The sequence below is a fragment of the Lonchura striata genome, chromosome 24 (assembly GCF_046129695.1).
Source record: "Lonchura striata isolate bLonStr1 chromosome 24, bLonStr1.mat, whole genome shotgun sequence".
In the NCBI taxonomy this organism is placed as follows: Eukaryota; Metazoa; Chordata; class Aves; order Passeriformes; family Estrildidae; genus Lonchura; species Lonchura striata.
In genome coordinates, this window is record NC_134626.1 from 1,845,046 (window position 1) to 1,868,489 (window position 23,444).

General features: G+C 50.6%; 1 protein-coding gene across 3 annotated transcripts in view; it reads right to left on the reverse strand.

The window, feature by feature from the left end:
* CASZ1 (castor zinc finger 1) overlaps positions 1-23,444 on the reverse strand; it is a 191,428-nt gene that overhangs the window by 86,743 nt on the left and 81,241 nt on the right. For all 3 annotated transcript variants that reach the window (XM_021529833.1, XM_031506617.2, XM_077788100.1), the window contains one exon: positions 9,676-9,761. The gene's annotated coding sequence lies outside the window, so the exon portion shown is untranslated. The remainder of the gene's footprint in view (positions 1-9,675; positions 9,762-23,444) is intronic.

Below are 23,444 nucleotides of genomic sequence, written 5' to 3' on the forward strand. Positions count from 1 at the left end.
CCACACGGTTCTGGCAGGTTTTCTGAGCTGCTGTGCCAGGCACCAGTGACAAGCCACCGTGCTCCTGCAGCTAGTCAAACAGCCGAGACTTTCTAGGAGCTGGAACGAGCTTTGCCTGTAAATGGGCTCGGGAGGCAGTCCCTGGAGTCTCCCTGTGCCAGAGCCAGGGCAGGAGAGCTGGTGATGCCCAGAGGGAAGCAGGAGGGCAGATGCTAGCTTTGTGCTTCTGATAAAACTTCTTGAATAATGGCCGTGCAAGCCTGGTCCTGACACTGAATTAAGGGAAGTTGGAGCCCTCAGCAAACTGATTTAGCTTGAAGCACTGCTTCAGCAAACACGTGGGATGCTCCAGAGGAGGGGGATATAATCACCCTTCCCTGATAGCACAGGGAACTCTTGGAGTTCACAGAGGCACCAGGCAGGCAAGCTCATCCCTAAACTGTTCTTTATTCAACAACTAAACCAAGCAGGCAAACGGGGAAACCAACAAAGCCTGTGCCTACAGATGCTCTCTTCCAGCCCTGCTTCTCTGGGGACCAGCATGGCACAGTGAGGTGTCGAGGGGCAATTAACTGTGTGAACAAGCAGTGGGAGGAGAAGGGAAGCTCAGCTCTCCACTTACAATACCTGACCCTCCACGAGGCATCAAGAGTAAGGATTTTCTGACACTGCTTTTATGCCAGAGAGCACTTTTGCATGGTACCCTAAAGGGTTTATTCACGTGCTAACATAAACGAAGCCAGTTTGTTCTCACAGCTCTAAAGAGAAGCTCAGGTTGCCCTGAACCAGGCCGATACTTGGTTTAATTTACTGGGCACCCGAAAGTTGCCAGCAGGGAGTTGCCCGCAAACAGAACAACAACAAAAAAGTTAATGATCTGGGCTTTTTCTTTAATAAATAGGCAAACTGGCTGAGCCGGATTGTTGGCTGGGATTCGTCTCCCCTTTATCACCCTGGAGCTTCTGTGACACATTCTCCAAATCATCAGCATTTTGCAATTTGAGGTCGTTACCAAATAGTATTTTTTTGCCAAGGAAGGGAGAAAAATAAATTAATAATTAAGAAGCCCAAGCAGGGAGAGGCTGTGGGTTGAATGGCGCTGCCACCTCCGCGGGGATTGCTCAGGCACCTGGCAGCCTGCCCAGCGCGCACCTTGGTCGCTGTCTCACCCTGGAATGTGGTGCTGGCACCAAAGTGCTCCTTGATTTTGCTATGAATTAATCAAAGTCTTTTTTTCCAAATGTCTAACACTAAATCACCACTGGCTGAGCTTCAAATGCAATTCCCTTTTTCAGGGATTTGGTGCAAGATTACCAGCTCCAGGTGAAGAGCTGAAGGGGGTTTCCTTTCTGCACATCTTCTGGTTCTCCAAAGCATCAGCCTCTCCCAGCTGGAAGGAGATTTCCCACAAGTCTTCTCCTGCTCAGAGCAGGTAACCACACAAGACATCCAAGATATGCTGGGATAAATCCATCTGTGCTGCCTGACTGGAGTATAGTTACACCAAAAAGGAATTTGGTGTGACTGCGAGCTGACACAGGCAGCAGAGCACTGCACTGGCAGCTTGGGTGTGCCCGTGACCCCGTGTTTATGGAGCTGTGGAAGCATCTCCACACGCAGAGATGTGTGGCAGCCTGCATGGGTATGGCTGTCTGCACATCTGTGCACATGGGTGTGCATGGCCTTGTGGCACTGCATGGGCACATGTGTACAGGGCTGTGCAGTCAGATGTGGCTGCCCACAGACATTCTCTGAGGGTGTTCTCGCCACGTTAATGTGTGCATGTCTCATTTGTCTCTGAACTTGTACTCCTGAGCACCTTCCCTGTTCTGTCCAGCCCCACAAAAGGTGGTTTGCCACGGCTGATGATCTGGATGGCATCAGCACATGTCCTTGCACTGCTCGGCCAACACACCACTCCCCGAGCCATGGGCGAGCTGTATTCCCCTCTCCACACTCTGCCTGTCTCAGAGCACTTTCATATTTTCAGTGCTCACTAGACCGTGAATTCACCTTCATACCAGTTACAGGGTTATTTAGCTTCTCCTGACACTGATAAGCACCAAACTTTCACTGGCAGCTCGGCTCTCTCCAAAGAGACATGCAGCACTCCTCTCTCCCATGGTGCCCCCACCCATGCACACCCACCAGGAGCATGGGGGCAGATGCCCTGGCAGGACACAGCACCTCAGTGCCCACCCACCAGCCACAGTCACTTATCCCCAACTCTCATCTACAATGTGAAAAAGAGGAACAGAGCAGAAGAGTTAAAAACTGGATGGAAATAATGATATAGAGGAGAAGGGAAGAGAGAGACAGAAGGGGGAAAGGGTGATAAAGCAAAACCAGTACTAACAGAGGAGGAAAGCCCCCTAGGACAACAGAGAAAGGATCTGGGAGGGAGGCAGGAAGAGCACAGGAATACACAGTGGAGTTCTCCCCCTGCATACCCCACAAAGCAACACTCTCCAGCAGTTGACACCAACATATTCCACAGCTCTCCCTGAAATCTTAGGGATCAACTGGACAGCCCTTGTACAGCAGCTGGACTAGCTGTGCATGGGCTAGGTCACTGCCGAGGAGTAACGGGGATGATCAGCCTGTATGGGAAACATGGGATTGCCCCCAGGGTGCCCAAGGCCACGAGAGTGCAGAAAACCCCAAACAGGAGGATGAAAACTCTCTGCAGGGCCAAGCACAAGGAAGGTCAAGTCTGTCCCTCCTCCCCTGTCACAAGGAAACTCTACTCTCTTTTGCTGGCCCAGAACCACCTCTGCCACTCACCCTCCCACTGGCTCTGAGCCACTGTTGCCTGTTCCCCCTGCTGCAGACCTGTAAGGCACCTTTCCCCTGCCACAGCCCCCATCTCTTGGCATCATGTCTTGGCACAAGGCCTTGCTGCTCCCCCATGGCTATGTGGGCTTGCTTCCTAGTCCCTGCACCTTGCCATTCTGACTGAACAATTCCCAGCTGAAGCAAGTGCTGCAGTGACATTTCACTCTGAAACCAAGCATGTGCTGACAGCAAGTGGCATCCCCAAGAGCTCCTGCCTGGCCCCCAAGGCTGTGCAGGGCCAGACACTGTTGATGAAGGGCACAAGTTGCTGCACAGATTGTGGTACCTCTTCCCACCCCAGTGGCTCTCCTGGCTCTGCCCCAAGCTGTGCCTGCAGCAAGTCACCCACCCCACTGTGGCCACCCCCATCTCCCATTCCCCCATCAGCTGCCTGGAGCAGACTGACCCCATAGCCCAGGAGACAAAATCCCTCCTTCTTTGGCCCAGGGATTTCATCTCCACTGTCACAAAGAGCTCAAAGCGGGGACCTCGCTATGCTCCCACAGTTGTGGGATAAGGATAAACACAATTTCTGTCACTCCCCCAAGTGTGCAATGATCTGTTCCCATGAGCACAGGCTGTACATAGACACAGATCTGCACACATAACATAGAACAGCGTGGATCTGGAAAGGGAGCTGGTAGGGGGACAGAGCTGCTCTTGTCCCTGAGGCAGTTGTTGCTGACTCCACCTAACACCAGAGACTGCAATAAAGACAGAACTGGTGTCAATTTTGGGGTTGTCTGGGGCAAAGCCAAGAGCTGGATTTGATGACCCCATGTGGATCCCTTCCAGCTCAGGATATTCCATCACTCTGGGTTTCTACAATTCTGTGAACTGCAAGAGCCCAAAAGGATGAGTACAGGATGGACCAAAGCAGTAGCCCTGGCACAAGTTAATCACAGCCAAACACTTTTGGCATAAATTCTTCACACCCAAACACTTTCCCCTGTCTTCCAGCTTCTTTGGGATGGTTCCTACCACTGGAACCTCTGCTGGCTTTGCATGGTCATCCTACAAAGGCAGATCTGTGGAAAGACAGCAGAAACACCCCTGCTGCCTCACCTGCCCTGGGAGCACACCCCAAGGCTCCTGCTTTCTCTGTCTCACCAGGAAAAAAAAAAAGCTCTGTGCAAATAATAGATCAATAGAGCCCCCGCCTCTTCGGAAGGAAAACAAACACCCGGATCACCGCAAATTAGAGAATGTTTCGCTTCACTTCATCCAAACAGGCTGACAATTTTTTTGGGTTGTTGCCACGGTGACAGAGTAACACAGCATTCAGCCTGTTGCAGAACAATCAATTAAGTTAATGCCTCGGAGCGCCTGTTTACCCTTCCATTTAGGAGGTGCTGCTCTCCCTCACGCTTTCTCTCTAGCTTGTTTCAGATTTCTCATCCTTTGCTTCCTGCTTCTAGTTCTTCTTTATTTAACCTTAAAAAAAAGTCCCTACCCTAACTACCCTCTGGCTTATGAGGAACCTCACACTTTTTGGAATGATTGCCTGGAATAAAGTTTTTCCTCCCTTTGACTCCTGTCATTTCATGTTCCTTCCTGGAAAAACTGTGGATTTACCTTTACCTTGCACTGTACAGGCCCTGTCTCCTCCTCCTGGTGTGTTAGGAACTTGCCAAGTTTCTAAAGGCCAGCTCTCAACATCCCCTTGGGATGCTGCTCCTAACAAGATGAACTAACTTGAACTAAAGACCTATGAACTGATCAGCAATCCTTCCACTGTTGCTGTTTTTTACACTGTGAGCTGTAACCATAAATGAAGAACCATCTTGTGCTAAATGCTATCTGAAAAGGAGAACAACAAAAGGGCCTTATAAGAGTTTAGGTCTCATCCTATGGTCCTTGTCAAATGGAACTCCTAAATACTTGCTTAAATGATTTTGGGTTAAGCAAAACTCAACCTAGTGCTCAAAGCATTGTGCTGAACTGAGCCTATGGCAAGAAGACTTTAAAGGGGGCACCATGGCCAGGAGACTATGGCAGATCCATCATTCCAATCCTTTAAAATGAAGGATGCCAAAACATCTCCTGGCTGTGCCCCGACCACCAGCAGCCTGCCAGGCCTTTCAGAGGCTCAAATGCTCCTGGCTACTTATCTTGTGGGTTTGTTCCTGCCTCACAGGCAGTGTGAGCAGTCACACTTGGCTGTGTAGCTTCACTGCCTGTCTGCAGCCACTTTCTCATCCCTTGCCCAGTGAGCAGCAATAACTGCCCTCCATCTTCCCCAACCCTCCTGCCCTCCTCCTTCCCCAACCCATCAAATCAACACCTCAACATCCTCAGTGAAAATGAGGTATCAGAGAGTGAAAGGATCTATCCAAGGCCAAGCCTGAGGTACAATTCAGGGCTTCTGTCTCCTGATCTCTCTGCACCTTGGTGCTTGGTCTTTCTCATCAACACAATATTCCTATGCTTTTCTTTGAAATCTGAGGAAAAGTGTCCATCTCCCTTGTATCCTCATCCTAAAGGAAAAGGCAGATGCAAGCATGATGTGAAAACAGGAAGATTCCATTATACTGTCTTCTCATCCTGCCACTAGCAACAAGTGCCTAAATGTAAAGCGTACATTAATTTAGTATTGAACAGATGGAAGAAAACTGTAGACCAAGCAGATACAGAAGAATGGTGCTCAAACACTAGGAAAAATTACAGTAATAGGTCAAATATAACATCTCCTCCCTGCTTCCCAAGCTGGATCCTTTTTCAAGGACTCTCACAGGCTACCACAAGCCTGCTCAGGGGGGAGCACTGAGGCCAGGTCTGCACGGGCTGCAGGACAGCCATGCCCCAGGTCCCCCTGGTCCACTCCTCTCCCCCTCCCAGAGAAGTTGTCAGCAGAACCTGTTGGAGCAGGGGCTCGTTGACTGCTCCCTGTCCATTACAGCCCGGATTATAAGCATATTGCACAGTGCTCTCTGCACGGTGCTGGGGAAATCCAATACGCTGAAAGGTTAATGCAATCAATTAGGGTGACAAGGAAGTAGAGTAAAGCCTTCTGAGTAGATGAAAGGGAGAGAGAGATGGAGACAGGGAAAAGCAAAGAGAAGCGGGGGGGAGCAAAGAGTGGGAGGAGGAAAAGGAGGAAAGATGGTATACAGGATTTGTGCTGGTGTGGCCAAGGGCACCATCCTGCCCCAGCATGGATGGGGTGGTGTCATTCACAGAAGCAAGGCAGGCTAACATAAACTCCCCGTTTATGGCTTTTCCTGCCATCTCCTGCAGAATGTAGAACCCTGCTCAAACTGCAGCTGCCCAGGTTGTCCTGCCATCAGCCTGCTCCCTAAGGGTGATCACGGGGGACTGACAAAAGTTCCTGTATCTTTTCTGCCCAGGTACCTAGAATGCATGAAAGAAACTGATTAGGTTTGCAAGACAAAGGATCTCAGCAAGCCATGGGGAAGCATCAAGGGAGGAGAAAGAGGGAACAGGGAGGACAAAGAGAACTTCTGCCTGTGTACATACATCCTGCACACAAAGGTAAGGGTGCGCACCATCTCTCTGTAGACTTCCTAGTTAGATACTGGCCATCACCACTGGCCATTTCCCTGCACCTATCCCCTCATGTCTGTAAGCATCTGTAATTTAGGTGCTTTTCCAGCCTCCTTCCCAATGTGTCAGCCTGGGCTCTGCTGCAAGGCCAGAGGACAAGCCCCAGCCAGCGCCTGGCTGCAGCAGCTTCGCCCCTGCCTGCAGACAGTTTGATGAGGGTGTTTTGGCACTCAGGCCACCAGCACAGCATGGAGATCCCAGTGCCATAACGTACATCCTGCTGCTCTGTCCAGCATGGCACAGGCCTCCCCCGGGGCACTCAGCTCAGGGAAGAGCCCCATCCTTCCCCCCCCAGCCCAGAGCCGCTGCTGACTGGCTGAACTCCTGCTCCCTGACCCCCGAGCAGAGCAGTACTTCATTAACCTGGGCTGACAGGTCAGCGAGCACAGCCCTTTCCTACCACAGCTCCTGCTCGGGCACAGCTCAGCCAGGGAGAACGTGACACCAGCTCATTAGAACAAATTATTACTCTATAACCCCTGCTGCAATGTCCCTTAATATGCCTATTTAGCAAGAGACAAGTCCTGGTGGGCTCCTCGGCATTAAAACAACCTCACAAATCACCAGAGGCACAAGCACCATGATCTCCGCTTCCAGGGGTGGAGAGAGGGCAGCTGTTCTTTGGGTGGGTGCTGGAGGGGTGCAGAGTCCCAGGCTTTTCACCTGCAGCAAAATGAAGCTCCAGATATTGCTGGGGGATGTTCTGCAGGCAGGGAGTTTCCATCTGGCTGTGGCTCACTGTGCTGCCAAACATGCCCAAGCTTCAGCACAACAAAGTGCTGTTCCCTCATTGAAATCCACTGAGGAAATGTTCTGGGATGCCCATTAAACTGTTGGGCCTGTTTTTCTCTGCCTTATCTCTGCCTAACTCTGCCCTCAGCACTACCATCAGTGTCACATTCCACGTTAGACCTACAAGATTTAAATGTTTCCCTGTGATATATATGAAGTCAGTGTCTGGCTTTCAAAATCCATCTACAACACCAACCCTATGTGCTCACTCTTTCAGGTTAACCAGCCAAGCCAAAGAGCAAGTTTGGAAGCTGACATTGATGGCAGGCACTGTGTGCTACCTCCCCATGTGAGGCCAGGCTAAATTTTGGTGGATAAACCTACTGCACATGAAAGCAGTGAGATCACACCTGTGCAGGGAGGGTGTCTAGGACTAATCCAGAAATTACAGAACTGCTGTAGTTTTGGGCACAGCAAGTGAGGTATCACAGGCAAAGACAGAAATGTGGGCAAACGTCAGAGGAAGGCTGCTAGTAAACAGGAACAGGGAGCATGAGGAAATCAACCTCCAACCTGACCTTTAGAAGAGGGAAAAGGGAGAAATAAAACAGTGATTCATGTAACAGAGAGAAGTGGCAGCAGTGCCGGGCCTGAGACTGTGAGAAAGAAAAGTAACAGAAAGAAGAGAAGCAAGTGTGAGAAGTGTGTGATGGTGGGCACAGAGAGGGGCAGGATGAAAGCAAACGAATGGAGAAACGAGGGACCTGAGAGAAACAGAGAGAGGGAGGGCAGGAGGAAAAGGAGGAGAAAAGAGCAAGAATAGCCATGCAGCGAGGAGCACACGGGCGAGGCAGAGGGCTGTAACCAGGGTTGTGAAGCATGAAAAGGGAAGAATCTGCCTGTTCCTTTCAGCACTTGGAGCATGGCGCTCAGTGGTGACCTACACTGTGCCTGGCTGTGATCACGTTTTCAGGGCCACTGCCTGCCGATCCCAAACAATGATGAGGAGCCTTTGAAGTCGGAGAAAGAAGCCGCAATGTGAACTGGGGACTTTTTTTCCCCCCTTTTTTTCCCCTCCATTTTTTTTAAGGTCCGGGGAAAGAAGGGAGGAAAAGGAAGGCCTGAAGTGGTGGGGGGAAGGTTGGGGGAGAGGTTGCAAGGACAGAACAGAGAGTTGCTCTCGGTGGGGTGCCCCGAAACGAGAGAGACAAAAAGAAAACAAACAGTTTATGAGTAGGGCACATGCTGCCTGTGTCTGCATGCCCCACACTGCTGGCCCCCCGTGCTCCAAGGGAGGCTTCTGTTCCCCAGCAATGATGGATGGATGCATAGGGCCATTCAGGCCTGCCATGTTACAGCAGCAGTATTTACATAACACTGGCCTTCCACCGGTCACCTCTGACACTGCCCAGCCCAGCCTGGGGCCCCCCTCCCACCCCAGCCAGCCTGGGCCCCTCAGATGCTGCTCGGACTCAGTCCTTGTGCTCCCCAAAACTGGGCATTGGGGGTCCCAGTGCAGGGATGCTCTAAGCACACACACCACAGGGAGTGCTCCTGGCACCTCTGAGTAATTTCTCACAGGGCAGAGCACTTCCCACCCTCCCCACAGCCTCTCCTGCCCTCACACCTGTCTTGGTGCCTGGTGATGGAGGGGAGCAGATGGGGTTGGTGATGCAGGGAGTACAGAGCAGAGACATGGGGAGAGAGTGGGAACTGTTTGGGTGACACACAAGGAACCAGGGGCCAGGAAGAGGAGCCAGGGACAGCAGGAGCTGCCTTGGCATGGCAGGGACTTCTCAGTAACCATTATCTGAGGTGGCATAGGGAGTGTCTTACCCAGCACATGGAGATAAGGCATTTAAGATACAGTATTATCTTCCATTTCCCTGGACTCTAGACCTCTAACTCTCACCAGTCACACACTAAGTCACCATCCAAGTTCTAGGAGAATGTGAAGCTGGGGTTTTTTCTTCTAAGACAGACCGTGAGGGTCTAGGTAAAGGGAAAACCCAGGAAAGACCTGATTCTGCTGGACACATGGAAATGCTTCCACACTACCACCATGGTTCTGCAGTCTGAATAGATAAAAATGTGCCAGAAGAGGAGGACAACATCCACATCACCATCTGAGTTATGTGAATTGAGCTCAGCAAAGTTCACAGTAGATGGAGAGTGCATCCTATTCAGTCAAAGGACCTTATATCCATCTCCCCCATCACACATGCATGAAGATAAAGCAGTTCCCTTTCACCAAAATCCTTACACACATTTTTAGCTGTAAAGATAGAGGCAGTAGAGAAGATATTGAGGAAAACCCTCAGTGACAAAACCAGGTGCCCAGAACAACTGCTGTACAAAGACAAAGCCAGGATTAGGACGCACATATGCCATGTCTGCACTTGACCTTCTTCTGTTTCCATCTCTCTTCGTGGGTAACAACAGTCTAACCCTGGAAGGTCTAGTGCAGACATGGCCATGGTGAGCAGCCGTAAGTGTGAGAGATACACAGAAGAAAAGAGAACCCAGCAGGGCAGAGTGACATACCCATTGCAGTCTGAAGTCTCTCCTACCTTTCGGAGATTTCAAGGCCTCGTTTCTTGCCTCGTTTTTAGCTCTAAATTCACTTCATTCTGGAGTGAGAAAAGAAAGGATCCAGTTAACACAAAGGGCACACCTGAGTAAAAGCCAAGACTCACAAAAGCTGTGTAAGAACGTGGTCCAGCATGGGATGTTCAGACTCCACGAGGGAATAAAATGCTTTCCTGCTCCTGGTTGTATCCCACACTGCCATGCACCCCATGGCACTTCTCCAGGAGAAGAGGCTCCTGCTGAGGGTTGGGAATAATTTCATACAGAAAGCAGCCATTACTGGTCTGAATCCTGCTCCCCAGGTACCAGAGACACACCTTGTGCTGGTCTGCTCTGTACTTTGCCCACACATCCAAGGTTGTATTCTGCTCCATGTCAGATTTTCCCTTCCCAATATTCATATTTCCTCTGCTAACCCCCCTTTCCCAGAGGCTCGCCTGTGTGCTAATGGTGAGGCCTCCCTTGCACACCTTGTGGGGCACAAGATGACAGGGTGCAGGACTGGTTCCCATCTCACTGAACCCCTTATCCACTCATCTGTGCATTTTCCGCCCAGGAGAATGCAGAGAGTGAGGACAAAGGAGAAAAGGGACAGGGAAAAAGAAGTCACAGCAAAATACATGAAAAGTAAATTGAATTATTTAAAACCATATGTTCCAAAAATGTGATAGAGCATAAAAGCCGTGCCATGAGACTTCTGGAGGGGGTTATTCTGTGCAGGCAGGGTGGGAGGAGAGCTCACAGCTGGGGGAAGACTGCACTGCAGCCAGACCGGGTCTTCCCTCTCCCAGAGCTGGGAGGTGGCCAGGAGCTTAGAGTGGCTTCCTGCACAGTGGCAAGGGTGCCTGGCCCATTCCTGTAGCCTCTGTTTTGCAGCCTGCCAGAACAGCTCTCCCAGCTGCCCAGGTGGCAGTAGAATGACAAACTGCCCCGAGGTCCTGCCCAGCATGGCCGTGGTTGTGTCCAGGAGCCCCAGCTGCCCATGCCACACACTGGCAGCGTGTGCCAAGACTCAGCCCTTCTGAGACCCTCTCAAGTCCCTTGTGGACAAAAGTGAGAGGGATTCAGGGGACTCCGTGCTGCTGCCATGGCTCACCCCTGTGTTCCAGGGCCCTGGCACTCTGTGCATGTGGACGGCCTCCTCCTGTCACTTATACTTTGCCACTGCCAAAGATAGATGTCACATGTTGGCTGGGACCCAGAGCAGGAAGGAGCTGGTGAGATATCCCAGATGGATGCATGGACAGGAGGACAGAGCCCCTCGGGTGAGGAAGATGCATAACCAGCCTGGCTCCTTCCTTTCTCACTCAAATCCTGATGCTAAAGAGGCTGAGGGCATGGCTGGAGTAACAGCTCCCTGATTTGAGGTGCTTCTCCCATCCTGGCACCCTCAGTCCTTCTGGCATCCCTTCTTTCACCTTTTCCTTCCCTTTGTTCTCCCTTTTTTCCTTGCTCTTTCCACTGCTTTCTCTGCCACTGTCACACTGTTTTTTCCTTCCCTCTCTTTTGTTCTCTCCCTCTTTCCCAAGCTCTCTGCCTATAACTCTCTGCCTTCCTGCCTTCACTCCCTAACCCCTGCACACGATCAATTCTTGGGATTGGGTTTTTAATTGTTTTTTTTTTTTTTTTACTCCTCTTCTTTTGGCCGCAGCTTATCAATGATGCAAGAGGAATAACGCCAATTTACTTAGAATGTGTAATCCCCAAATCAGATTGGGGGATTGTATGAGGCAATATGACCTTGCATATGTCTCCATTAAAGCCAGCCAGGCCTCCTCTTGTATTCTGTGTTCCCAGTACATATTTAGACAGATAACGCTAATTGTACTTGACATGTCCTCTTAAGGATGGACTCTTCCCTCCCCCAGCTCTGCTTCCCTGCCTGACAATGTGCCAGAGCTGCTCGCTGGCAGTGTGGCACGGCACAGCACCTGTGGGAACGGCCGAGGGGGCGTCCGGCACGGCCCAGCCCCGCCACGGGCTGGCCAGCACTGCTATTCCGGGTGGGAATGGGGCAGGGAGGACAAGGACCAGGGGGAGGGCTGCTGGGACACCTTTAATCTGAGATTACACGCTGTTACTGTGTCAGTTGTGGCTTCTCCAGGAAAAAGCCTTCAGACAAAGAGAGGAGACTTGCTCATCATGAACACCTTTGAAGTCTCCATCCTTTCCAGTGATGGGCTTCCACCCCACACCTCTTAGTTCCCACATCTGCTTTGGGTAAGTATTTGTATTTGGCTACTGGACCCCAGATGCAGCTCCTGGGAAATATCACTGGAAAATCATAAAGTCCTATAACAGTTTGGGTTGGAAGGGACCTTTAAAGGTCATATAGTCCAACTCCCCTGACATAGGCAGGGACACTTTACACTAGACTGAGTTGCTCCAAACTCCATCCAACCTGGCCTTGAACACTTCCAGGGATGGTGCAGACACAGCTTCACTGAGCAATCTGTGCCAGGGTCTCACTACCCTCACCGTAACAATGTTCTTCCTTATATCTAGGCTAAATTGTGCCTCTTTTAGTTTAAAACCATCACCCCTTGTCCAATCATGATAGGCCCTGCTAAAAACTTTGCCCCCTTCTTTCTTGTGAGCCCCCACAAAGAAGCACTGAAAGGCTGCCTCTTCCCTGTACCTGTTGTTCATCACTGCTCCAGAGCAGACATGCAGGATGCAGGAGGAGGAGGGGAGCTTATTCCAAGGAAACCAGTGGATCCAAACTCTTCGCCAAAGTGGACTCAGGTTTTTTTTTTTTTTCCCCTTGACACAACATCCTAATTTGACTTTTTCAGTATCTTTCCTTCAACAACCTTTTTTCCTTCCTCCCCTTCCTACCCGGCAACTGCGCATTTATTAATTCATGAGGCACTAATTAGTTCTTTGTTTAATTTTGTGTTAAACAGACTGACCGGAATGATAACGACTTGCAGCGTTGCATTACGGTCCCCAACCGCCCCTGTTTTCTGACAACAAGGGAGCGCAGTGAGACTGGCGTGATGAACCCCAATTCCCACTCCAGTTGCACTTCATTAAGTCAAAATGTGACAAGAAGCTTAGAGAGCAACTTTCAGATCGGATCGCACATAACAATTGGGCAGGAAACTTTCCAAGGGGGAAGCGCGAGAGGCACTCACAGCAAGGCTGGCACCGCCTGCAATCCCCTGGCGTGCCTGCCTTAAAGGAGCCAGCTCAGGCTGTCCAGGCAGGAGTCAGGGCATGTGCTGGGAGCAGCGAGTGCCAGAGCAAGAAGAGGGAAGGAAGGGCAGCAAGACAAGCCACAGGCACAGCAGGGCAAGACAAGGAGGCATCGTGTGCTCCCCTTGTTTCCTTTGCAATGATGGGTTGTGTTGGCAGCCTGTGGGATGGGTTGTGATGAGAACCTTGGAGCCCAGGTGGGATAATCCCTCAGCGGGTCACTTCATTAGCTTTGAGGACATCTTCAGGTACCTTCAACTCAGTTTACCCCCTGCAGCTCTACAGTGAAACAGCTGTGGACCCTCAGCTGCTCTTCAATTGTAAAGAACCATGTGATTATCATGGAGCCGCTAAACTGCAAAGGGAGAGGGTGAATCCTGGCACCTGCATTGCTAAAATCAGAAGGGAAGAGACAATTCTGACAGTATGGAGAGGCATGGCTGCCCTCCTGGAGAGGAAGCTGTGCCTGCCTTCTACCTTGTGCAGTGCCTGACACTCCAGTGGCACTACTAAGTTTTGAAAAGGTTCTGATCAGTATAGCAAGAGCAGTAAATTTGATAGACTGCAAAGCAAGCAGAGGTGGTGGTTCACTGAAGGGCAGTGAGATGCAAATGGGAAAGTGAAAAGGGTCTTAAAACACCACCTCAGAGGGAGTGGGGTATGAAAAAGAAAAGGAGACTATCCAAGTGCACAGAACATGGAAGGTTTACCACAAATCAAATATATCTTATACTATTGCAGAGACATCTGCGGTGGGAATAAACCAAGGCCACCTAAAAGTGAAATGGGCAGCAAGGTCTCAATGACTTTTCTACCAAATATTTTTCCCACACTTCTCCTCATCCCTCTCCCTTCTCCCTCGGGGTAGAAAAACTCATCCCCTAGCCTTGCTCTGCAGAGACCCAAAGCTCAGCTAAGGTCCAAAACACTGGCAAAGCAATGCGAGGGACTCTGAGAGTGTCATCGGAACTGGGAAGGGACATGAGAGCTGTGAGGGTGTGCACAGCCATATGTCCTGGGCAGGGCAGGGACAGGGGCAGAGCAGGGAGCCCTGCAACCGAAGCCTCTGAGCCCCACAGGAGACCTGCCGGCTCCAGTCTCTACATGCATTATCAGAGTTGTCACCTGAGTGAGCTATAATCGTACCAATCTTTGGGAAAGAGGCCAGGCTGCAGCAAGGTAGCACAGCATGGTGTTTGCCAGTACACTCACAGCTGAACAACACGCAGATCCGAGAGCAGACGTGTTTGCGCTGGCTTCCATCTTTCATGAATCTGGAATGCAGCAGGGACCTCTCTGACTGACAAAAAGGCTGTTCCTCCATGACAGAAATCCCAGGAAGACAGCACATCCCTCTGATTTCACTTCTATATGTGCTTGGATCCCATAAAAAGGCATTTGTAGATATTAACACTCAGTTGGAGGGTTGGAGTGGTGTCCAGTAAGGGCAAATCACCCATTTAACACCTGAAGCAAGGACAACTGAGAGTCCAGGATTCCTGGGGACAAGAAACATACTCTGCTGTCACCAGCCCAACAAACCTTCCTGGTTTTGCAGAGGGGTTGGAATATTCTGGCTGCTCTATAGATCCAGTTGAGCAGCCTCACCCAGCTATTGTCTCCTGCCAATCTTGGACTGCTCAGCTGAAAAGGCCTGGGTCGAAGGAGAGGGAAACTCCTATTATTTCCCATTTCCCCCTTTTTTGGCTGCTATCACAAGGCAATACCAGCAGCACAGCACAAACCCAGTTGTAGGGCTACACAGCTGCCAGTGCTCCCAGCAAAGTTTTTCCTGAAAATTCACAAGCATCCCAAATAGGTCATGGTCTGCCCCTTCTTTATAAAACAACACACTGAAATGTCCTAGACTCTATCCCCAATCCTCTTTAACTAGGAAAACTCTCCTCCCAGGATTATGGGCCCACTGCCCCCCTTCTTTTCCCCTCCATCTGGCTGGGAGCAGCCTGGGACCAAACGCTCTTCCCAGCCCTGGGAGAACCCTGCAGTTTCTCTCTCATAAAAAAGAAAAATGGGAGCTATAAAAAAGGCAAAGAAAAGAAAAGCAAAGCAAAGGGAAATCACTGCAAAGGAGGAAAAGAGCAAAGCCCCCCTCTCTCTGCACCCTGTCCCCATTACCTGCCTTCAGCACTGGGTAGAGCCACCTGCTTTGCTGGGCTGGAGTCCCCTTGACACAGGGAGATCCTGCCCTGCCTCCCACCCTGTGTCCTCTGCTCAAACCTGCTGAGCAGAGCCCAGCTCCATGAAGGTGATCATGCAAAAAGGAGGAGGAAAACCAGCACTGGGCAGTAGGAAAGGGAAACAGACCATTACGGAGGTAACCCTGCAGCTGAGTGCCTGCTGGACACTTTGGGAGTGCTGGAGCCAGGCAAGGGACAGAGGAGCAGGGACAGCAGCCACTGACAGTCCCAGTTTCCCAGCACAGATGGCACTAAGGACCAGGGAAGGCCCTGGACCCCCAGCTCACAGCACAGCAGAGCAGGAGGGGAGTGCCAAGGGGGGATCCCAAGGAAGTTCATCCCCTGCCACAGCGTCTGCAAAGCATAGCAGTCCCCAAACTTGGCATTCAGCAGCCCTGGGCTGGCTCCTGCTAATTTGCTGTCAGGCTGCCTAAGCAAACCAATTAAAGATAATCATTAATTATAAAAAAGAGAGAAAGTAAAAAACCCTGCACAAATGAAGAAGTGGAAAGGGCATGGGGAAAAAAAAGACTGGAGGGAGAAGAGTGAGAGAAGAGAGCTTGAGAAAGGGGCTGAGGGTGAAGAAAAGGGTTTTAAAATCCCAATCAGCAGAAGGGTAAGTGGTTTTCTAAGTGGCAGGTTGAAGGAATCAGGGAGGACCCAAGGAAAAAGCGACAGTGCCCAGGACTCGGTGGCACATGCTGAGCCACGGTGGGAGCTGGCACTGAGGCTGGCTTCACACTGCCTCCATGCCGGCCCCAGCAGGAGAGCATGGAGAGCAGCATCCCACACGAACCAGCTCCTCAACCATGTCTACTCCCCTTCTGAGGGATGCCCACGAGTGGGAGAAGCGGGCTGAGCACTGACAATCATCCTCTGCCACGGCCAGAGCAGCGTGAGCCGCATGTGGCAGAGGCGGGCACTGCCTGCCCTCAGGGACACCGAGAGGACGCGGGAAGCACAGCGGGGCAGAGCGGCTGAGGGGCACGGCCAGCGCCCGGGCCGGGGCAGCGCCGGGCGCTGTCCCTCCATGCCAGCGTCACCGGCTCTCCCTGAGCGAACGTCTAGGACGGCGATGAAAAATGGGGCATTGATGAAAAGCCCTGATTATGCAGAGCGGGCTGGGGCCCTGCGCCGCCGCCGCCGCGGGCTCCCCGCGAGCTCGGGGCCGAGCAGCCGGCAGCTGTCGGCGCGGCCCCCGCCGCCGCCGCCCCCGCGCCTCCGTTTTGTTCCCGGCCCCGCACACACGCCCGCTTCCCAACGCCCCTTTTGAAGAGCCTCGGGCCCACGTCGGGCTGGCGGATGGCGGAGAGGTGGGGGCAGTGCCATGGAAACGGGCTCTTTCCTGGGGAAACGCGTTGTGCCCCCCCTCCCCATCCCCGGTGCCCCCTTTGAGGAGCTGTCAGGACCCTGAGTGAGTGTCACACGACCCAAGGACCAGGCGTGACCAAGCCTATTTTCTGCCTCAAATTTGATTGATTAAAAAACTTTTTAGGAAAACCATGTTAAAAGAAAAAAAAAAAAAAAAAAAAGAAAAAAAAAAAAAAAAAAACAAACCAAAAAGAAAGAAAAAAATTAAACAGAAAAGGGACAAGGGGGTGGGGGGGAAAGGGAAAGGCCTCAGTGCTGAGTTTCCCTGGCAATAGCACCAGGGGACAAGTGTCAAAGGCATATAAACAGCATAACCAGGCCAAAAATAAAGGTCAAAGGAAGCATGAAACTTAACACAACACTGATTAAGATAATGATGAAACAGGGGACCCTAGAAAAAAAATGTGTGACACACAGAAACATGCACACAGAAATGCTCCAAGTGATGGCCAAGAGACCTGGTACGTGGGAAGGTAACAGGGCTTGCTTGGCTCTGGAGGTACCTGGAGAAGAGTGGAAATGGAGGAAAAAGCCCAAGTGGAGGGTTTGAGCAGTCTGGGCTATCCCCCCAGGCTGGCTGCTATAGGTTGAGCCTGCCAAACAACAACAAGCCCCAGAGCCAAGAGGTCCCTCCCATAACACAGACACTCTGTCCCAGCCAAGCCATGCTTGAATTTGCAACCAAATTCCTCAAAAGAGTTTCCCTGACACTGGGAGGAGAGCCCGAGTGTGTGTGAATCACAGAGGCCCTGCTGACACCAATGCTGGCTCAGAATCTGGCTCTTTGCCCTTAAGCAACTGGTATAAAAAGCCTCAGAGATGCCAAGAGGGGCGGATTCTGGTCAGACCTCCCTGCCCACCTCCTCCCCCTTGCCGAGGCTAATTCTGCAGAAAGCCCAGAAAGGCTAAAGGACTCAGAATGCAGGTCCAAGAATGTCGTGCCCTTCGGCAGTTCCCTACTCCATCTCCAAACCTTCAGGATGATCTCACATTTTTGGAGCCCAGCTCACAGCTTGCAATTTCCTGGGACTGGCTGTGTTACTCTCGCCAAGAAGTAGCAAAGAAACTGCAAATTGTTCACCAGCTTCTTCCTCTGTGAGTTCAGGATTTTAAATCTTGTGCAATATAAAGTGCAGAAGCACAAAAGCTTTTCCACTTCTGTCCCACCTTCCCACTGGGAGTAACTCTCATCCCCTAGAAAATGTCCCCGTTCTGCCTTTTCTGGCATATCAGAGTACTGGCAGAGTTGTCTCTGGGAATTCAGTGGGAGAGGAATGTGCCTGTGCTTCCTTGTCCCTTGCATTTGGCCTCCAGGGAGGCCACTACATCTCAATCTTTTCCTTAGATTTGCCCAAGTCAAATTCTGATAGAATGCTGGACAGAGAAGGTTATTCTTTTTCCTGACAAATATCTTGAGGAAAATAAGTTTTTACTTGAAAATTTTCTTCCGTGTAGTCTTTATCATGAAGAAAAGCAAATAAATGTTTTCACAAAAAGGCTAACAAAGTAGTACATGTATGTTTACCACCACACATTCTGCATTTCACTTGGTCAGAAAGCTGTTTTCCATCAAATACATTTCAATGTAAAATTTCCAGCATCATATTCACGTGTCTCCACCCTCCTCCATCATTGATATTCACAGTCTTTTGTAAAGAATGATTCAATTAAACCACTGATGTTCCTCACTAGAGGAGTCTGAAAAATGAGAGGAACTCTCCAAAAGTAGTGCCAGGCCAGGCTTTGTTCAAATGTTCACCAAAGATGTGCAGGTTAGGAGGGGCTGGCCTCACACTTCCAGAAAAACTGCTATGGAAAAATACCTAAAATCACTGCTCTGATCCCTGACATTACTGGCTGAAAAATGGGATTTGAAAAAATAATAATGGAAAACAAGGTCTTTTAATTTCATTTTTGAGCCATTATGGTTCATGCTTGCATTCTCTCTTTTTTTTCCCTTGGTAATCAGAAGAGAGAGAAATGTGATTAAAAACTAAAAAAAAAGAAAAGGTCCCCCCAAACAAACAATGAAAGCTGAGATTCTCATGGGTCCAGGAACTGGACCTGCGTCTATGGATTTGAAGGGAAAACACCAAATGCCCTCAGGCACAGGGTAAAAGGAAGGGTTGACAATTTTAGTTTTTAGTTAATGTTTTAACGAAATGTACTGAAAGATACCAAAGATACTTGAAAATGTATTCTTTAAAGGTATTTTGTAGTTTTCCCCTTCCACATCTGATAACAATGATTTGACACCTGCTCAGATGTGTGCACAGCCCTGACTTGGGGTGAGAAACTAGTGCTGGGGTCACATGTGCAAAATTGCATTAAAGTTAAAATCCCTGTACCGACAGAGCTGGTTCTTTTCTACTTTTTGCAAGGAAAAACCATCCCCATCTCTCCAAACCAACAGTGGAACTTTGAGATTTTCTGTCCAGATGCTGGATTGCTGTTCAGCAGTATGACAAGCACTTTTATCATGATCTTTTTTGCATTTTCCAATGGAAAAAAAAAATACTCTGCATTCACAAAAGCTTTGTGAGCAAATATCTGTTTTACTTTATAATGTGCTTAAACTGATTTCTCTTGTTCAGAAAGAAAACAGAGCAACTTTTGCAATTAAACTGGAAAAGGGAGATGCCAGATCCGAAAATGACCTGGAGTGAAGGCACAGATGCTTTTCCAGCAACACACACTCCCTCCCCTCTTCTGGCAGCCTCAGCTCAGCAAAGGAGCAACCTTCCCTGGCTGCTGCTCTCTGAGGCAGCAGCGTTTGGTCCCTGTGGCACAGAGAACCCTGCCAGTGCCCAAGGTGTGCCAGAGGGTTCCAGGCACCCTGGAGTGGGCTCCTAGGGAACACACCCTGACACCCACGTGTCCCTGGACATGCAGGACCCAATAATCGCCCACACCTTGCAAACATGTGCAGAGCACACAAAACTCCCTCGCCATGGCCAAGGAACTGTCAGGAGAACACCAGCAAAAGCTGCTTCTTGACAGCGAGTCATTTATATTTTAGCTTCGTTCCATTATCCTAACGAATCCTTCATCAGCAGATGCAATATTAACAGCAGAAAATCAGCTCATTACATCCGGGGGGATTTCATCAAGATGACAATCATCTATGCAGCTACCAGAGCCTGGAGAGGACACAGCTCCTGTTACTTAGTTATCCTGGTTTCATCTTAGAGGCTTTTGCTTTTTTTTTTTTACCTTTTTTGCAGGGACGGAGGTTGGTAGTTAAAGGGGAGGGTGTCCCAAACAAGCACCAGACCCCAGAGCTTTTAAGATGCTGGTCCACAGACAAATCCACTCAGCTGGGAAATGCTCCAGCCCATCCACAGGAGCATCAGATTTTTGAAAGGACAAAAACCCCCTCACAAAATCTGCACCCTCTGTAGGTCCAAGGGCATTTCTCTGTCAAATTCTGACTTGAGGAAGTGGTTTGCATCCTACACAGCTCCTGCCTTGTGTCCAGAAACATCTGAAGTGGCTGTTCTGGTTCTGCTTCTGGCAGGACTCCCCCCTCCATGCTCCAAAAGGTCTCTGTCTGCAGTGTCCCCACAGGGATAAGACACATTTAGAGGGTCTGGGATTTTGTGATTAAATTCCCAGGCAAGGAGCAGAAAAGTCAGTCTAGATGAGTTGAAGGTGAGGAGAATGGAGTAACAGGGAGAGTTAAAGGATGAATTCAGAAGACTGTGGGGCTACTTTCCCTCTTGCCTAAGGAGCATTAAACAACTGAGGCAGCCAGTGCAGGTTGTCAGGGCACCTTTAGGTTCTGCACTAAAATATATCTGAAATAATCCACAAACCATCTTGTGCAACATCAAGGTGAGAACTTTGAGTCTTTGTTCTTCCCTCTTATACTCTTCACACACATGTGGGCACACACATTTCAGGGTTACTGCTGTTTTCCACAGTCATTCCAGGCACTACAGGCCGAGAATTCCTGCAGCAAAAAGGCTGCCTGGGTGCCCTCCACTCACCATCAGAACAGCCAGAGGAGGAGCTGAGTGAGCTCCCCACCCCTGTCTGCTGCACCAGACACACCAGCAGCTCCCCAGGCAACCCAGCGTGGGGCATGGAGCCCTCACAGGGTTGCCAAAAAACCAACAACACTGCAAAGCTTGTTCCTCACTGCCTGCACAGCTGGGGCCTGCCTACTACTGCCTGAAAATTACCTTCCTGCTCTGCCTCTCCTATTCCTCAACAACAGCAACCCAAGAAGTCCTTGGCAGCCCCAGTCTGAAGAGTCACTGCCTGCAGCTTCAGACCTCCCTGCATACTAAGGATCTTTAATACCCACTCTAAGATTCCATGGAGGAACAAAAATCTCCTGCCCAGTTCTCACTCACATATGGTGGGTGCCTTTGCTACTACATGCAACAAAGCCTGGGGATTCCAGTTGGAGAGCAACCTGGCTTTCAGGACTTGCTCTCCATCAGGGGCTGAAGCTGGAAAGACCAGTATGGAACTCAACACAGATCGCTCATGATAGATCCTGGCTTCTGGACAAGCCTCTCTGCTCTCAGCCTCATCCACCCAACACAGCCAAAGGAAGAAGTTGAGCTCATCTCCTCCAACTCAGAGGGGGCTGGGGTGGGCATTTCACATTTCCCCAGCAGGGCTGGATTTCTGCACAGCAAGGAATATGTTCCTGGGATGTCAACTCCAATCTCTGCTGCGCTCTGACAGATTTAAGCTCCAGTTTGTCCGACAACATCCCAAAGTGTAAGAAACTGGGGGCAGACTCTCTAATCAGGCTGTAGGACAAAGGCCCGGTCTGACCCTGTCACTTCCACTTACTCTTGCTGTCCATCTTGCTCCCCCCACCCTCTCGGCAGCCTCCCAGCCCACCCTGGGCTGCCCTCCCTTCCCTAACACAGCTGGGCTAATCCTGCTCCTCCTGCGTCCAGCACAAATCCTCCCCAGAGTAAACCAATCCTGGGAATTTTTATTAGATTATCAGCCTGCCAGCTCAGTGCTGGCTGGACTAATCCTAATCAGGACTGATTTCTATTAGCCAGCTTCAGGGAGGAGCTGTGCTATCCCAGCACCCCAGGCCAAGAATAGGGGAGCCTGAGGCCTTTTAGCCCATTCCATACAAATTTTCCTTTTAGAAAGGAACAAATTTTGCTCAGGACCATCAGAAAATGCAAAGTTTGCTTGTGGGCTGTGTGGGCAGCCATGGGGCAAACTTGTCATCACTGAGCTGCCAGAGAAGCCAGCGGGGTCCAGGCTCCACAGCCCCTCCAGCCCCAGCTCCTGGCTGGTGTGGCCAGTTAGTGCCACGTGGAAAGATGCACTGTGGCAGGGGACATGAGCCTGCTGGGCTGCAGCCTGAGATGATGGGCTCATTTCAGACAAGAGGACAAGCAGCCACAGCTTGAGTGACCGGGACAGAGTTGGCAGTGCTGGCTGAGTCAGTGAGGTCTCCATGCCCCATTACCCATGCCCAAAGCAATCTACTCTCACCTCCTTCCCCATTCTATTAAAGCAAACTGTCGCTCAGGTGTTTCCCTCCTAACCCTATCCCTGGCCCTGGAACTGACCTGACTGAAAATGTTTCCTCTTTACCCAGGCTGGTGAAAGTTTTGCTGCTGACTTAACAGGATTTGAGACAAGCCACGAGGGCAGCTTGGGCAGGAGTTCACGAGAAGAGTGTTGAGGAGAGCGGGGCTGTGTCCGTGCCCCTGTCCCTTTGTCCCACCCCGGCGCTGAAAGCACAGCTATTCCCCGCAGCCCCCAGGGGACTCCACCGCGCTGCTGAGCTCAGCCAGCTGCGATGCAGCCGCTCCGCGGCCGCACGGAGACATCACACAGCGAGCACTCGGAAAGCCTCTCTTCCCAAAAGTGACCGGGGATCTTTAAAACCTTCCAGAGGAGAGGAGCCATTTAGACCCAACTGCTGTTAAGCCTCTTTAAACTTGTCTACTCACCCTCTCACAATCACACCATCTTTACGTTGCCTGCTGGAGGAGGATTTGCCTGTGGCACTGACAGCTGCACGTCCCAGGGACCATGGACGGCTCTCTCTGGCGTGGTGCTCAAGTGAACAGGTTGTCCTCCCTGCTAGAGGGACAGCATTGCACCAGACACGGCTTCAAAAAAGCCAAGAGATGTCCCAGGCTAAGGCCAAGAGAAAATGTGTTTTTACATCCTTACAACAAGCCCCAGAATGGGAGCTGAGAGGCAGAGCCCTGCCTGGAGCTCTGGGGACCGCTCCTATGCGGCCAGCTTTGCAGAGGGAAAGCAACCACACAACCCCAACAAGGGAAATACCTTCTAAAGGAGCAGCTCCATAGTCAGTGCCTCCAGACACCCCGTGCTGCATCAGCTCAGAACCTTGTTCTGTGCTCATGCAAATCAGTGTAAATCATGAGTAACTGTCCAGAACATCAGGCTGTAACTCAGCCCTCTTTCTCCTTTCCGGCCAGGCTTAGAGCGCTGGTTGTACCCTGGTAGGTGGCAAGGTTTCCTAAGCGAGTTAACCAGATCCGGCTGGAATCAGAGGCTGCAGCAGGCTTCCTGATGTCAGAGAGAGAAATGGGGGACTTGGCCCAAACCCTCCAGAAACCACATCAAAAAGAGATGTGGGCGAGAGCCAAGAACAGATGATCCAACTGTGAAAGGGCTTTGTATGCGTATGTGTTTGTCTGTGTGCATGCGTGCAAGCCGAGGGGAGAGGAAAAATCAAACGAAAGAGAGAAAGGAAAGAGGAGGAGTAAGAATGAACTCAAAGATGGAAAGAAAAGGTGTGGAGGCACGACATCAAGAAGGGACCAAAGCTGTCACAATGTGTGTGGCCTGCGTGCAGGCACGCGATGAACAACAAAACATGGCAATGATGTATAATAGATGTCATGTGTTAATGATAAATGCAGATCAGGAGAAATACTGGGTCTGTCTTGAGCACCTCCCAACCCAGATCTCAGACAGCTGCACAACCATAGG